The sequence below is a fragment of the Thermobia domestica genome, chromosome 12, assembly GCF_964235325.1.
Source record: "Thermobia domestica chromosome 12, izTheDome1.hap1.1, whole genome shotgun sequence".
Classification (NCBI taxonomy): Eukaryota; Metazoa; Arthropoda; class Insecta; order Zygentoma; family Lepismatidae; genus Thermobia; species Thermobia domestica.
The window spans coordinates 121179174-121196431 of NC_137465.1; the positions used below are offsets into that span (position 1 = coordinate 121179174).

The 17258-nt window shown below is 35.3% G+C and overlaps 1 protein-coding gene and 1 long non-coding RNA gene across 14 annotated transcripts in view; one reads left to right on the top strand and one right to left on the bottom strand.

Moving 5' to 3' along the window:
- The window catches only part of para (sodium voltage-gated channel paralytic), a 651733-nt gene that overhangs the window by 545217 nt on the left and 89258 nt on the right, over positions 1-17258 (bottom strand). For all 13 annotated transcript variants that reach the window (XM_081734028.1, XM_081734020.1, XM_081734025.1 and 10 more), the window contains exon 2: positions 16500-16530. The gene's annotated coding sequence lies outside the window, so the exon portion shown is untranslated. The remainder of the gene's footprint in view (positions 1-16499; positions 16531-17258) is intronic.
- Positions 1-17258, top strand: part of LOC145666608 (uncharacterized) — a 62732-nt gene that overhangs the window by 35266 nt on the left and 10208 nt on the right. The window lies entirely within an intron of this gene.

Here is a 17258-nt window from a genome sequence, read left to right on the forward strand (position 1 = left end):
TATAAACTCTTCCGTAAAAACAACTCGAAAATTGCTCCAGAGTTTTTGAAAATTCTACTTCTAAAGAGAAAAAGGAGAGCATTTTCTATAATATTTAAAACTTTGATTACTTATTCATAATATTTCAAATGTACGGATTTCCTTACGTTGGAGGTGTAAACTTCGGTATATAAACTCTCCACGAAAATAAAGGAATACATGTTTCAATGGTTTCGAATATGTCACTCCTAGAGCAAAAAGGAGGGGAAATTCTATAAACTTCATATTTCCGATTTATTAATCAGAAAATTCCAAATGTAAGAGTTTACCTAGGTTGGAGATGTGAAATTCAGTATAAATATTTCCAATTAAAAATAGGGAAATGATTATTTTCTCGTTTTCGGAACTTCTGCCCTTAGAGAGGGAAAGAAGTGAAGTTTATATGATACGAATTTTCGATTCTTTATTCAGAAAGTGCCTAATGTGAGAATTCGCTTAAGCTAGATGTGAAAAATTATGTATATAAACTTTTAATTGAAACTGAGTGAACACGTATTTCAGAGCGTTCAAAAATTCCGCTTCTACAAGAAGGAAGGAGCAAATTCTACAATATTCAAAATTCTGATTTTATATTTGTTAAACCTGATTCTTCCCATACAAATTGGATTTTCTGCTGGTTCGAAATGAAAGAAATTCTACATCCAAATTTGAAAGCGTCACATTGATACACCAAGGAAGTTCTTCTCATTATGTTCTAATCTCTGGATCAATTATATAGTTTCGTCTCTTGAGCTGGACTTCATGACTTGAAAGTCAAAAGATTTAATGTTTTCAAGACGAACAAGAATCAGACCCAGACGCAGTCAGTTGGCACCTGCACTAGGCGAAACATCTTTAGACCCACCTTTGATCTTCTACAAGTGTATCAAAGAGGATTTTGTCCTCGATGTATTTTTTTATAACTTATTACGATTAAACATTTAAATTAGTAATAATTTCATCAAGAACTCTCATCCTGTTTCTTATTATTCAACCTCGAGAAGAAATTGAATACCATATAGCATAGTAATTTAAATCTATAATTCAATCTTTCCCAATTACTAACGGGATATTACTGCCTCATATACAACTTTCATCCTAATAAAATGTCTTACATTTCCACTATTGTGAAAGATCACCATTACAACTCTAAGGAGTTACCTAAGATTAAACATTAACCCCCACTATTGTATAATTTATATGCGTGTGACGTATCAGCGATGCCAACCGGCATGAAACTTTAACTTTTGCTACTGACATGCTTCTTTCTCTTTGTAGTATGTCAATTCTGACAGTCAACACAAGACTGGAAAGTGAAATAAATTTGTAACTATTTGACGGAGTAGCTAGAAGCTTAAACTGTATAGCTCTAAAAACTCAAGCATTAGTCTTCCAACTACAACAACCTACAACGATGTAATCTGTCATTATTCAGTAAATATTGTCTAAAGAATTTTGATAATTCACAAATTATTGGTTAATAACTTAAAGTTACTTTTATTCGAAACGTTATTCCACATATTTTCAATACCAAGGAAAAATGTCCATTAAGACTTAATCTTTTGAAGCGATTAGCTGAATGCATGTCTTGTAAAGTTCTTTGGCTATATCAGGCCAGTGTTAGTATTGAATTGTATACTATGCTCCAAAGTTTAGACCATCAGTTCTTACGACTTGTATTTAAGCTCACTAGCCCAACCATTATTCTACCAAATCTTTACGTTACTACAATACTACCCATAATCTTCTGCGTCCTCCTATCTCTGATGCAAATAGAAGCCAAAATAAGTTGTTTCAACTATGTAAACTCCATCATATATATAAAAAGAAACTTCGCTACCGATCTCTCTTTTAAAAGGCCTGTGTCCTTACACGCAGGTGGAATTAACTTAGATAAATGTGAATCATCTTTGCATATAGATCAGGAATATTTCCTAGTATGGTTTTAAGAATATGACCTTTCAAAAGAGACGAATGGTCAAGTTTTTGAATACACTTAAGGATCGATTGCGAGGTAAAATCTAAAAAAATACATTGTTACATATTAGAAACTTTCTCTTCGAGAGGTACTACAGGTGAAGTAGTATAAAGCTTAAAAACATAAGTATCAAGGTTAATATCTTCTAGATCGCAGTTTTTTTAAAACCTGGGGCTCGATACCCCTAAGAGAGACTCGAGAGGAATACATGGTGGTCGCGAAAGAAATTGAAAGAGATAAATATAATTAGGAACTAGCAGTAGAAAAGTATATCTATAAATATTATTTTGTATTCTTGTCAAATACAGCAAAGAATGTTAAAATACATTTGTTTAGTTTGGTATCCTTTCTTATTCTTTACAGATTTGTGCGTATGTGTAAGGCTTACACACATATACAATTGTAAGAAATAAATAGAAAAAAACCTTATTACAAACCAAAAATTACTTACGGCTGTCGCTGTAACAGAATGATAAAAGAGAGTCATGCTATGAGATGGGTTGAGAAAACCTGTTCTAGATCATCCATATAAAATGTAACGCGAACTAGCGTGGTGGTTAATAACACTAGTCTATTGTGATATTTATAATGTCTCAAATATATTGTTAATTGATAAAAATAACTACCTCCTTTTAATCTTCACATATGGATTGTCAGTCTACCAATTTTATTTCCAGTCTCTCCTATTGACAGATATTTCTAACTCCACTTGGATTAGCACTCAATTATCTTCATTTCAAGAAAGAATTCAATACCAACGTATATCTTAATTCTCCTTTTCGATCATGACATATTCACAACATTGTCATGCCATTTTATTCTTCTTTTCCTTCTTAAATTCAATTGACGCTTCATATCTTAAGATGTACACCTAGATTCCTGTCCCCTATGTTACTGAATTTTGTATCTTCTAATATAGTAACTTTAATATAGGAATTGATGAAAATGAAGGATAATTATGAAAGATGGCGAATGATTCTCAATGATCCAGTAAGTCCATCATTTTACTCATGTCACTGAAGTATCGACTATGACAAGTTAATAATTCTCTTTCTTTTCCTTCGGTCTATCAACTCTATAAAAAACAACTCTACTTATTACTTGCCAACTTAAGTACAACATAACATAAACATATTCCTACGTGGTCTATGGTAATATATAACCTATTTTCTGAGAACTATGTATATCCACTAGTAAACAGACCTCAAGGATTTTGCGACACTTATTAAATTACTTGACTAATTTAGAAAATACACAAGAAATAGAGGAGCAGAAAGAAAAAGAGAAAACAAGCGAATAGAAAGAGACAATGTCTTAAAGGGAAAAGGCGGGGCCACAGAGGCTATTTGTTTTAATTCATAGAAATTAGGTCGCCCTTGTGTCTCCAACTACGTGATAAAGGTCGATGCTGGCAGATTCTGGAAGCGAAGCAAACTCGTTATCAAAGACTAGGAAAAAACGTCGACAAGGGAAAATGGACGAAAAAAGAACTATCCGAGAAGAAAAATTGAGATAAAGGGACCGTGACCAAAATCAGACCGTGCTGCCGTCTACAGTTTACGAAGGTAATATAGAGAATCAATTTTATCTTAGTAGTTCAATTTACTCCACTGACAGCATGGAAATGATAGGTAGTAACCTAAACTATGCTTTTAAATCACTTTTGCCTCTCATCAAAAGTGTGCGGCCTTACAAGGTTATACCATAATCAGAGATGTGCAGGTATGATCAGGGTGCAGGGTACAGGTACCTTAGACTAATATGGTGGATTCAAAGGTCATAAATGTTAAGTGTTGTTTTAAAATTCAGTTTTTGACAGGCGGTTACGTTGTTTCTGGTCGGAAAAAGGAAATATAAAGTAAAAGGAAACAAATAAAATCGTAAAAAATGTACATTTATCAACATAAAACAAAAACAACCAAGTTTTCCTACTGCGGAAAAATTGATTTTATCAAATTTTTTATAGGTTTATTATAAGTATATATTCACTGAATTTACAACAATACCCTGGTATACTCGTATCATTTATTTATCAATTTAAGAAAGTTCTACGACTCAATTAGGAAGAAAGCCTTATACAACGTTCTTACCAAATTTAATACCGAGAATGCTAGTTAGTTTAATTAAGATGTACTTAAATGAATCCCAAAATAAAGTCCGAGTTAGAAAGTAATTGTCCAAGTGCTTTCACGTCGAAAATGGCCTAAATCAATGAGATGCAATGTCACCTTTATTATTCAATTCTGTTCTAGTATAAACTAAAAGGAAAAATCAAAGGTCGTAAACAGGGCTTACAGTTAAATGGTACTCAACAGGTTATTATTTATTCTGATCTAGATGTGATAGGAAATAGTATGACAATAGAAAGAAATGTGGAGGTTTTATTAAACGACTGCAGGGTCATGAGTTTAGAAAACAATGCAGAGGAAACTATATAAAGAAAAATTCACCGCGGCCGTAATATTGTAAATTATGCATACACTAAAATATCAAGTAATACATTCGACAAACTGAGTAGTTCAAATACATGCATTTAGGATCAAAATTAACAGACCAAAATTATATCAACGAAGAAATTAAATGTCGATTAAAGCAGAGAATTCATGTTATTATTCAGTTGAAAATCTTTTGTTTTCGCGAATTCTGTCGAAGAATTTGAAGGTTAATTTATATAAAACGATAATTATGCTTATTGTGTTGTATAGTGGCGAAAGATGGTTGCTTTAAATAAAAAAAAACGGACTACGAAAGAAAGTATTTCAAAACAAAATCGTAACGCGAATATTGAGGTCTAAGAGCGACGGAAACTGGGAATGGTAGAAACTTCATAACGATTAACTTCATAATCTGTACCGTTTAACTAGCTTAATTAGAGTCATTAACTTTACGAGGTTCAGTGTGTTAGGTTGTGTAGGCACAATGGAAGAAAGCAGGAACGCTTTCAAAATTTTAACTGCAAACCAGTCAGAAAATGACTATTAATTAGACATAGGCGAAGATTGGGAGAAAATATTAAGATCGATCTTGGAAAAATAAGAATACAAAGTAGAAACTGGATCCAGGTGGCTAAGAAAAGAAGTCAATGGAGAGTTTTTGGATGTGGCATCGAAACTCCGGATTCAATAGACCACAGAGTTAGTTACTTAAACAAGAGTATAGAGTATCGTCATATAATTATGCTCAATTTTGCATTATCCGTAATTTTACTGTACTTCATAAAATGAAAAAATACAAACTTGTGAAAGGTTGCGGACTACTTCTCATCAATGACAAGTGAGAAGTATTCCGCTATGGGAAGAAATATTTAAGGAAGTTGTGAAATGTAACTCAAATCTGTGGAAAGTTTACTCTTTTTCACAGCGCAATACATTACATCTAATAATAAGAATTACAGCACTTGTTGCACATTTCCTACCTTTAACTGTTAGGTGCCAAATAACGTTAGGCTTGATCCGCTGTGATTTATATACCTGGAAATTTGGAATACAAATGCCATTTTCTGCCCAAAAGGTTCATCTCATGTAATACATTCGACTGGGAGTGATTGAAATGCTCGACTAATTAGTTTCTTCACACCTAAAAAGCTACAATGCATGGTTAATCTAAGAATGGCTCTAGCTGCATCCCCACACTTTCGCAATATATCAATGAACGACTTTATTTCATGAGAAATAAGTCAGAAGTCTGTGATGCGCACAAGTTCTCAAACACACATTGAACCACCCGGTCATTACGGAAATTCTTGCCTATGAAGATGTGATCGAGATGCCGCAAGAAGTGGTAATTGCTGGAAAAGGCGTCTGGAGAAAACGGTGGGTAAGGAAGGGTTTCATACTGTAAATCACGGAGTGTCTCCACCATTCTTTGATTGACATGTGGACATGCATTGTTGTACAATATGAGGACCCATGTCTATTGCTGGATATTTGTGGTATATTTTCTGAACTTCAACACTGTAATGATCTGCACTCTTGGTTTCACCTCGACGGGGAAAGATTAGATTTGATTTGATTTTGAGTCCCTTTAAGATACGTAGCCATATGAGACGTGAGCCTACCGCTTAACGTGAGATCCGAACCACATGAGCTCCCGCCGGGAATCAAATCCGGGCCTCACATGCCAAAGGCGCGTACGTAAACTACTTATCCACAAGGGAGATGCTCGATGGAGAAAGATATGATAGATCAGCCTTACCACAGACCAACATCCCAGCAACAGTAGCTTCAGCATACCATTCTGAACGTTGGTCGCGAACCTGATCGTTTACGATTGACGTAGCAGGAATATTTTTATCAAATGTGACAATCTTACGCACATTATTCCCTTCACTAACTACGCAGAGTCACAAAATAACTGGTATAATTAATGTCTAACTCATTTATAATTGTACAAACATTTTCTGAGAGTCTGCTTCCACGGTGATCCTAAGGAGCTCATCAGATCATCGTGTCGGTCAATGACCGCGGAGCTCATTCATTAACATTACGTCACTGGCTTGAAATTTCACAAACCAACGGCGGTAATCTCATTCACTCCCCCATACTGCACTAAATGCTGTCGTTGCTAAAACTGTAGAAGATTCAAATTTGAACTAGTAAAGAAAAAAAAACATTCAAAACTTCCTGTTCTTCATGATGCATTTTTATACGATTCTGTTCAAAAAGGAACAGTCTCCTGACTGACTGGCTGTACAGCTTAGTGAAATCTATTCCTAAATTCGTTATAATTCGGATATATATATATATATACCGAGCGAGTTAAAAGTCCTTTGCCATAGGACAACTCAGTAACTATTGAAGAAATGAAAAAATGATAAAAGAGCATTTTGATTGCCAAGTCTGGGTTGGCAATCTAAAATGGTGGAATTTTCGTAATCGGACCAACCATTTAAGCTTGACTTTGGTATAGCACCCAATAATAAAGAAAAATACACCGTTGCCACGTCATTGGAGGACAAGAAGGAATGAAATAATCTGGAGCGTGAAATACCCTTCGCCAAGAAGAATAGAAAGGGGAGCAAATTAAAGAACAAAGGAGCAGACCTATTTGCAGGGCCCACGACAGTAGCGTCAGCACCACAAGGGGGGAGGTGTAGGAGAGAGGAGGTAAACGAGCAAGACAAACAAATGAAAATAAGTCATGTCGTTTTCTGACAGGTTTACTGTACATGTTAGTGAGAAGAAATGTGCTTACCTCACACACACACGGCACTTGCTTCCAGATGCAACAGTCCTGGGCAGTATGCTAATCACTGGAGCTCAATAGATACTCAAATTTTTGTTCCTCCTGCTGGTGGCACAAACGGATACGACATCGCACACTACCACGCACACGCGAGAGTGTTTGTAGTGTTATTGCTCTACACGTTCCGAATATTCTCCTGCAGCTTTTCCACGGTTCTGTGTCTATTCAGATACACAACGGACTTTAGACACCCCCACAAGAAAAAGTTTAATGGCGTGAGGTCAGGTGATCTGGGTGGACATTCCACGGGAGCGTTTCGACAAATCCATCGGAAAGAAATCACCTCGTTGAGGCATTGTCGCACTGTGCGGCCGTAATGTGGTGGTGCACCATTGTGCTGGAAATAAAATATACGCCGCACTACTAAAGGCATTTCATCCAGATACAGCTGTAATATGATGTGCAGATGATGTAGATACTGGTCTGATGTTAACCTATCAGGCAAAAACACGTTCCCTAATATGACGTTGCCATGTATTCCACACCACACATTCACTCGCGGATCGGTTTGATTGTTCGCTTCAACAACTATGTGGGGGCTCTCGCGACACCAATACACAGCGTTGTGTCTGTTGACTGTGCCGTTGAGGTGGAAAGTAGCCTGATCACCAAATGGAATGTCAGCCTCTAGCATAGGATGTTGTGTTCGTGTCCGGTGAAACCACTCACAGAACTTTGTTAACTCTGTCTGTGTCATCCTCATGTAACCCTTGTACCAAATATATCTTGTAAGGATGATACAGTTCACGTGATAAAATTCTGGAGACCGACGTCTGAGATATGGAAGCCTCTTGTGCAATCTTCCGTCTTGGTAATTCAGGACTAACTGCCACTTTTGGAAGCACATCAATAGTCATGTTACAGGTTGTTGCAGTTCGTGGTCGTCCACTACGCTGCCTGTCCGCCACGCTACCTGTGTCTTTAAAGCGTGCCATGAATATCGAAATGAGTTGGTGGGACGGTGCTACCTGATTTGGATGACGCCTGTGATACTCTGCTGCTGCTTCCTGTTGACTCATTCCAACTGTATGAAGGAGCACCATTTCAGCTTTTTCTTGCAATGAATACATTTTACGTCCTGAAAACACACGTGTCAAAGTGAAATCGATAACACAGAACTACTCTCAATTCATCCAGAGGGGTCGCATTAGACACCCCACGAACAAATAGCCGCGTGGCATAGGTAGTTCGATTGCTATGTACTAATTCCACCACCCACGCTTGGCAATCAAAATGCTCTCTTATCATTTTTCATTTCTTTAATAGTTACCGAGTTGGCCTATGGCAAGTGACTTTTGACTCGCTTGGTATATATATATATATATATATATATATATACAGAATCAGTACAACAGAATCAATACAAGTTTTTTATCAAAACAATTTTATTGATTTTAAACATATAGTTGGTCAGAGTATAACGTCCCTTTCCAGACCTTCCTTTTCCTCCCCTATAAACACCACTTTTAAGAAGGCATTTATGTGTCGGGTGGACAGGATTGACCTCTACAATTAAATTTACAGTTCATAACCAGAAAGGCCACCCTTACCAAATTGACTTAAATGGAATAGCCAGACGAAGAGTCTCTTGGGAGGAGACAGCAGTACTCTTATGTTCAATAGTCAAGTTGGTGGAAATCATAGTAATCGTTAAGATAACTTGATCATTAGTCCCAGTCACGGTCAGGGTTACTTTAACGTATAGGATGCTGCGGGTGGAAGGCAACGAGATACCACCACTCTATTTTTCCATTGTTTGCCGACAACAGAAAGAGAATATATGCAACAGTCTTTCGCAGATCAAAAAATATATATTCAGAGGGAAAATAACCCCCATTGGAATCTCCATGACAAGGATGACTTAGAAGGACTATTGGGCGTGAGAGTAACAGTATAGGAAATATTACTAGAGGAAGAAAAGCAAGGAAGAGCAAAGGTCTGAAATAGGTGCATGTTACAGGGATGGAAATTTTTAAAAAAATAAAGAAAGAAATGAAACAAAACAATCTAGGTTCTGGTAAGAGTTCGAGAAGTTAGATGTGAAGGTAATGGGGAGTTGAGAAATGGAGGATATAGAGTGTTTTACTCAGGTAATGAAAGAGGTGGTCATAATGATGTGGAAATCACTCTTGGTAAGAGCTTAAAAAAGGTAGTGGAAGTAGAATTTGTTGATAACAAAATTATGATGCTACGACTTAAAGGAAAAGAAGGATCTAGTGGTCATATAGATACGTACCGACCACTTTGCAAATAACTGTAGAACAGGAAAATTATGAAAAAAATAGAAGGAATTCTAAACAGGGAGATGAGGGGTGATGCGTAATTGTAGTGAGAGATTTCAATGCAGGTGTGGGAGAAGGAAAGGAAGATAGTGTTGTAGGTAAATATGGTTTACGCCAGGGGTAAAAGTGGATCTAGAAAGGTGGGGGACGATAGATAGCGGCATCACGCCACGCCGTTCCCCCTGCCTATCTTTGTCCATTGTAATTTTTTAGGAACTGGAGGATGCCGAAAATATTTTTTTCGAAGTGGGGAGACGGTGCTGTCCTCCCTCGTTCCCCCTCACTTTGACGCCTGGTTTAGGCGAAAGAAATGAAAGAGGAGAGAGACTGGGTCAATTTATGTAGAGAAAATTGACTAGTAATTGTAGCGTTCGGTCTAATCAGCACAAGAGGAGAAGATATACGTATAAATCCGGAATAAATGAACAGACGCATCAAATACTTAGACTATGTTATAATTCAGGAATAGTTTGAAGACCGCTAAGACACTTTCTGGGGCCTACATCTTCTCTGGTCGTAATCTTGTGCTGGTCGAAGTGAAGGTTCAACTAAAAATGTAGCCAGAAAAAAGTAAGTAACAACAAATTGAATACTAAAATGTTGAAAAACGAGGAAATAAGAAATCTTTTCGCAGAAAACTTCGAAGAAAAATACTCAAACGAGGAAAGGATAGGGGCAGATAGCAACAGACGGAGGAAGTATATTAAACTTTCCTTACAACAGGCTGTAGAAGAAGTAGTAGATTACGACGAATACAAAACGGTTACGAAACGAGTTACAGAACAGATGTTACAGAAAATTAAGGATAGGAGAATGTGGAAACAAGGTAGTACAAAAGAAGGCATAAAGATGTACAGGAAGTTAAACAACAAGTTAAGAAGGGCAACAGATAGAGCAAGGAAGAGTTTTATTAAAGAAAATTGAGGAGAAAGAAGAATTAGATAGAGTTGGAAAAGGAGCGGAAATGTACAAAGAAGTGAAATTCTTTGAACTGCGGAGTAAACAAGAAGGAATATGACGGTAGTAGAAAATAAGAATGGGAATGTAGTCAGCGAGAGGAGTGAAGTGTCATGAAGATGGAAAGAATATACTGAAAACTTATATGAGAGCAGGGATAGACGGCGTGGACTAGATGTTGAAGTAGGAAATGAAGTATGCAAAGATGATAAAGGATTTAATATTCCACAAAATGAGTTTGAAAAAAGTTTTATCTGAAACAAGGTATGGAAAGGCAAATCGAATTCAGTAATAATGTTAAAAACAATGGCAAGACACAATTGTTTCGATTCTGTATTGAAATACGAGCTATCTTCAAGAAAAGACCGAACTTTGTAAATAGCATGCCAACGACTGCAAGTGACGCGCTCCGGCTACCATGTGTATACAACGACATATCTTGATAAAAGGTTGTTTTTTATTGGATTCGAATCTATGGGCTAGTTATAGAGTCATAATACATTGAGTAACGTTGTACTTAAGCTGCTCGTCGGATAAGTGAAAAAGCAACAATGAAGGAGTTGCAAGAACAGCACGTGTGTGTGGAATTTTGCATAAAACTGAGGAAAACTTTCAAGGAAATATTCAAAATGTTCAACCCTGCATAGAAGAATAACTACATGAGCCGAACGCAGTACTATGAGTCATTGAGTTTTACTATGAGTGAGTTTTACGGAGGGCAAAAGTTCGGTTGTCAAAGGTCGAAGGACTGGACGACTTTCTACGTTAACAGACGACCAACATGCTGAGATTGTGTGCGTGTAATTCGTGAAAATTGTCGTTTAACTGTGTGAGCTTGCAGAAGACGTTTCTAAAAGTGTGGGAACTTTGCCACCAAATCCTGAGTTAAATAACTTGCAAATTATCTGGGGAAAACATCGGACTTCCGTTATGTTCCATATATCCTTTCTTCAGACTTCCCCGGCAGGCCAGGCCTTTTACTACTTCCCTAGGGGTAAAGTGGATTTGAAAAGGTAGGGGGAAGCATGATGTCACTTCGTCTCCCATGTCTTTCTTGCGTATTGTATTTTTTTTAGGAAGTGGGGGACGCCACATATATTTTTGGAAGTGGGGTGACGGCGTCCCACGCGTTTCCCCTCACTCTTTCCCCTATACTTCCAAAACGTAAAACCACTATGTAAGAAGGTCGTACTGTGTCCACAGAGGAAATTCAGGAAAATTCGATGACAGAACTGCACGCTACCGAAAAACGTTATTTCTAGCAGGCGTACCAAAATTGGAAGAAACAATGCCAACTGTGCATTAAGAGTAGAGAGGAGTACCTTGAAGAATATGGTGATTAAAATTTGCAGAATGAGTAATAAAGCAAAAACAGCAAAAGTTCATTTTTAAAAAAAACACACACACACATACCTTCTATATGAAACAGGAGAATAGCAGAAAGATTTCCTGCAAACAGTCATGATCAAGTTGGCTAACAAGTCGAACTCAGAGATTTTAAGACTATCTCATATGGCATGCAGTAAAAATTATGCTTCAAGTATTGAACAGAAGATTGCATTAAAAAATAAAGAATTTGAAGAGGAAAAGTTCGGGTTTACAAGATATATAATTGGCTTATTAAGAGCAGTTGTGAGGAAAAGTTTATAGATTTAAAAAGTACGGTATACCGTATTTAACTTTATCGCTCAAATTCCCTAAAAGAAATCATGTTGTGTTGCAATTATTAATGAAACCATTTCTTGTGAAATACGAAAAAAGTTATAAATCATTTTTGGAAAATTTACACGTCTCTCCTCTCTTCGCTCGAAAGTAGAAAGAAATAGAGGTGTATGTTGAATATATTGACGTAGAAAAGACTTACCCCATGAACTGGGAACTGTTATTGTGAGTTCCTAAAAAGGTTGGATTTGAATGGAAAGATAAAAAACTAATAAGAACCTTATACATGAAACACTAAATGTTAGAATAGGGAAACAAAAGGAGTTTGATAGGGATGGTGTCTCTCGCCGACGTTATTTATTGTCTATCTAAAAGAGAATGGAAAAGAGCCTACATAATGAAGACGATATTACGGTAGGAAATAGAAAAATTAGGTGTATAAGGTTTTCAGATGATATGACGCTTTTTGCAGAGTCAGAAAACAAAGTTAATAAGAAAAGTTGAGGAAGGACTGTGAGGTACAGGGGATGAAAATAAATGTTAGAAAGACAAAAGTTATGGTGATTGGAACAAGTCAGTATCAAATATAGAAGTAGGAGAAGACAAAATAGAACAGGTGACTAGTTTTCAATATCTGGGTAAAATTAATAGTGATTAAATGAAATGCGTACGTGAAATAAAAGCAAGAATAGAAATTACGAAAGAAGCATTTAAGAGGAATAGAAGTCTATTTTGTGGGTTCTTTAATATAGAGTTAAGAGATTCATAAAATACTTTATGTATTGTATACGGCAGAAACATAAACATTACGCAAAAGCGATGAAAAAAGCCTGGAAGCTTTTGAGATATGGGTGTGGAGAAGAATGGAGAGAATTAGATGGGTCCAACAGAGCTTTTCTATTATCTCTCAAAAATCCAGGAATATTATATGCTCTTTCCCTCCTACTTAGCGTCAGTGCTCTTCGTAGGATAAATTATCAAAACGATAATTTGTAGCTAACATTAGATGATAATCGTGGTTTCGAAACAAAATAATTGTCCTAGACGCATTTGATAAATGTTTAGAGATCACTCCATAGCAATACAAGACTCAAATTTATTAAAACTGGAATGACCTTTCTATATGTAATGGTAAACGGGATTAATGATTGTACCCATCCTAACAAGCAAAGTTAATGCAAGGTACTTATTTGTATTAACTATAATTGTGACTCTTAGTTTGATCTCATTTCTGTCTTGGACACATTCTTAAATGTGTTGTACTGTTAGAGGTAATTTCTACAACCAACGACTCATAATTTCCATATTACTGCATAATGCATAATGCTTACTTGAGTCCATCTTATGAAATACCTACGTTGTATCTTTCTGTGTATGAGTACTTCCCATACTTATGACGTGATGCCATTTTTATTTTATTTCTTCAATTAAAGAAACAACAGCTGAGTAAACTAACAGGTTATAATAGGTTAAAACTAGACGTAAAATCCAGAATAGCTCAGACAAATAAACCATTTGAAAAAAACAAAGTCTTCTAACTAAAAACACCGATACAGAACTTCAGAAAAGGTGATGAAAGCATACGTATGCAATGTGACGTTGTATAGATATAAGGCATGAACTCTAGGAAAAGAAGAAAAAGCGAAGAATGGAAGCCTTCGACATGTAGTGCAACAAGAGGATGTTAAACATTACATGGGTGGATAAGACATTATATGAAGAAATAATGAAAATGGTAGGAGAAAAGAGACGTGTAGTGAAGACATTTTTGCAGAGAACAGATCGGATACATTATGAGACGTGAAGAAATTATTCTATTGGGCATGGAGTGAACGGCAGAAGGGAAAATATCTAGAGAAAGATCACAATTGAAATAAACCGACCTGATAATACAAGACGCAGAAATAAAAAATACATAGAAATGAAACGTTTGACTCAGAATAGGGAAGAGTGGAAAGCAATATCAAACTAATGTACAGATTGCTGACCTAAAAATAACACTACCGTGATACAAGTTGTTTAAAGCGTGACTCGTTGTAAATATACACTTGAGAATAATTATGAGTTTATTTTGGATACTATTCCTTAAGTTCAACCTTTTCAGAAACAATACTTATTCATTGACAATTGACTGAAACTTTACCAATACATTTTGTCCCTAAGAATTGTACCATATTAAAACGTGTGTAGACGTTTACCCATATATTACAAGAGATGTATTTATTATATTATTTAGTGATATATAAATATTGTTAAAGAAGTCAAGAGTTCAAGAGGTCATTGGAGGTCACTGGCTGGGGGGCGCGTGAGGCTCACCAATTGGCCGGAAGTGACGGCTGGGACTTCCAAAAAGAGGGAAGAAAGAAATAGAGAAATGGAAAGACGCTGAAAGGAAAAATCGATACGCAGCGTGCGCTTGGTCCGCCTTCAACGTTGATTTTAATGCAACTAGCAAGTTGTCTCCCGAGTAGAGCACGAACACCAAGATAGAAAGAAAAAGGTAAATACAAGAGGGAAAAGAGACCTTAAAGGACATTCTTTATTCCATTAAATAGTAAATAATTTGATCTGGAATCGAATGGAACTGTTTAAGACGTCAACTTTCTTCGCTGTTTCTTTCGCTTATGCACAACTAACACATGTAACACTTCAGTTTTGATATTCACTCTACTTATCGCTCTGTCAGAACGTAAGCAAATGAATTGCGTCAAAATTATAATCTCTTTAACACTAAAGAAAGAAACGTAACCAAAGGTACCTGTCAATTTAATAGTAATGATACGAATAGTCATTCTTTGTTTCGATTTTTTTTTTTTTTGACTACGCGCCATCAACTTAAGTTTCATATGTTTTAAACGAATCTTAACAGTATAAAGAGCGTACCTACGCCATCTATATTTTTTTAGCTATTTGTTTATACGGAAAGTTATTTTTTCATTTTCCTTGAAACGAAATGAAATTTTAATGATATGTTTTCACTGATTTCTTCTTCTCTCAAGCAACATCGCATTCTATTGCGTTATCCGTCCGAATTATAACTTCAGTGATCATTTAGTTGGCATTATTGCTTTATACAATATTCCATATACATGATTTGTGGGTCGCTTCTTTAGATACTTCTAATCTTTGTCAACAGCTGACAGTCAAACTTAGTATTGCAGAAGCTCTATCTCCTACGTTCCGCGAAAGTTCTTTTTTTATTTATTTTTTTTATTTGTGGTTTCTTGCTCTGTAGGAAAATATTTCAACGAAACTGTTGGTAATTACTGAGAGTATTTTTATGATATTTGGCCATAAAAGGGCAATGCTGCTCATTAGCTACACATAAGACCTATTTTATGGCAATGTTGCTTTGAAATAAACATTCTGTATTTTGTAATCAAAGTACAAAAATACTTTAAAAATTACGAAATTATGATCAGGAAGACATGGTTCAATCATAAAAGCGAACTAAATATTTTAATGGTAATGTTATCAATGCTTGCCAATTAAAGGGTTAAATTTCCCTTCTTTTTCCAAAATGAATTTGTATTAGAAATAAATAAATTATAAGGGACATTTAAATTGGTTTGAAAAAGAATTGAACCATTAAAATTCCATTTTGTTTTAAAGAAAACTGAAAACTATATCCCTGCACAAATCAATGGACTAAAATCAAATATGGCGCATTTGATTAACACCATTACGGAAAATCGCTACATCCACATTTTTAAAAACCACTTTCACTTTCTTTTATTATTTAACACAGTAACAATAGACAAATGCAATACGGTAAGTTTGGAAAGTATGTTACTAAATACCTACAAATGTTACTAAATGATCTGTACCTATATCTGAAATACCTACAAATGTTTGCTTTTAAATGGCTTTCATATTGTGTAGAAACTTGAGTGACAAGAAATGATGGTATGTTAAACATCACACCAGAGGCGGATCATGAAGGAAGTCGCAAGATTTTAAAGATCAAACAAACATGTCTTACATTTATAGCCTACATATTCATTCTACTTACCACTCTTAAGAATATGTATAACTTATGTATTTTTACCTTAGTTTTTGAACTAAGGGAAAAGAAGCTACCTATTGTACAAATTGTTTGATGCAATCAACCTTTAATTTTTTACAGATGTAACTTCCCTCACAAGCCGCCTCTGCCACAGGCTCAAATTTATTGCTCCAAGAGAAGGCATGCAAAAGGTTATTCCTTCATTTAATAGCAATTTCCTGACAGTGGAATGCTTACTTTCTAAAATTGTTGTATTATGTTGAAGTTATTTACTAAGTTTCAGAAATGTGGTGAAAATCCTTAATATCTTCCTCTACTACGGATATTAACAAAAATATTCTTTAACTCTTACCTATGCCCTTCTTCTTTGATGTAGTTCAGACCTGCAAAAAATAATAATATAAATTAGTTAACACTATACTAAGTGAAGAAATTCTTTGTTTCTGGTCTTACACATATTTTTGCATTAAGTGTTTGTAAATAAAATTTAAAACTCAGTGATTACAATTCTTATCAAATGCTGCGTAATATAGTGAAACCTCATATACATGTCAGAGTTTCACATATGTCTGTAGCATAAGTTCAAAAAGCTCCTTACGTGCTTCTTTCTTTTAGTTTGTTCGCAACATTTGCTGTTCTACATGATAAAAATCTTACTAGCGATTTGTGATTTGTATATAGGTTTCTACTTATACACTTATTCTACATCTAAATCACCTGTCAAACACATTTCCATAATTTCACTAAGAAAAACATATCTTCCGAACTTGATCTAATTCAAATCAATTCTAATTCACAAAGTATGTGCTCCAATTCTTAACGTTTCACGCACAACACTTGACTATTCCTAACAATAATACTTTTATTACTTTACAAAATATTCTGATTTCATTATTTATTACCATCAATCGATACCTAAAATATAAAAATTCTTAACTTCACTAAAAACTGTACCACTTAATAAATAGAGTTTACATTCCACAGATGATTCAATTTTTAAGCTTGGTATAAATTTAAAAATTTGTACATATTTTAAGATTTTCAAACATTATTTAAATAGTTGTTTTTTATAATGAAGAGCATGTTAGTATATTAATGCGTGAAACCTACA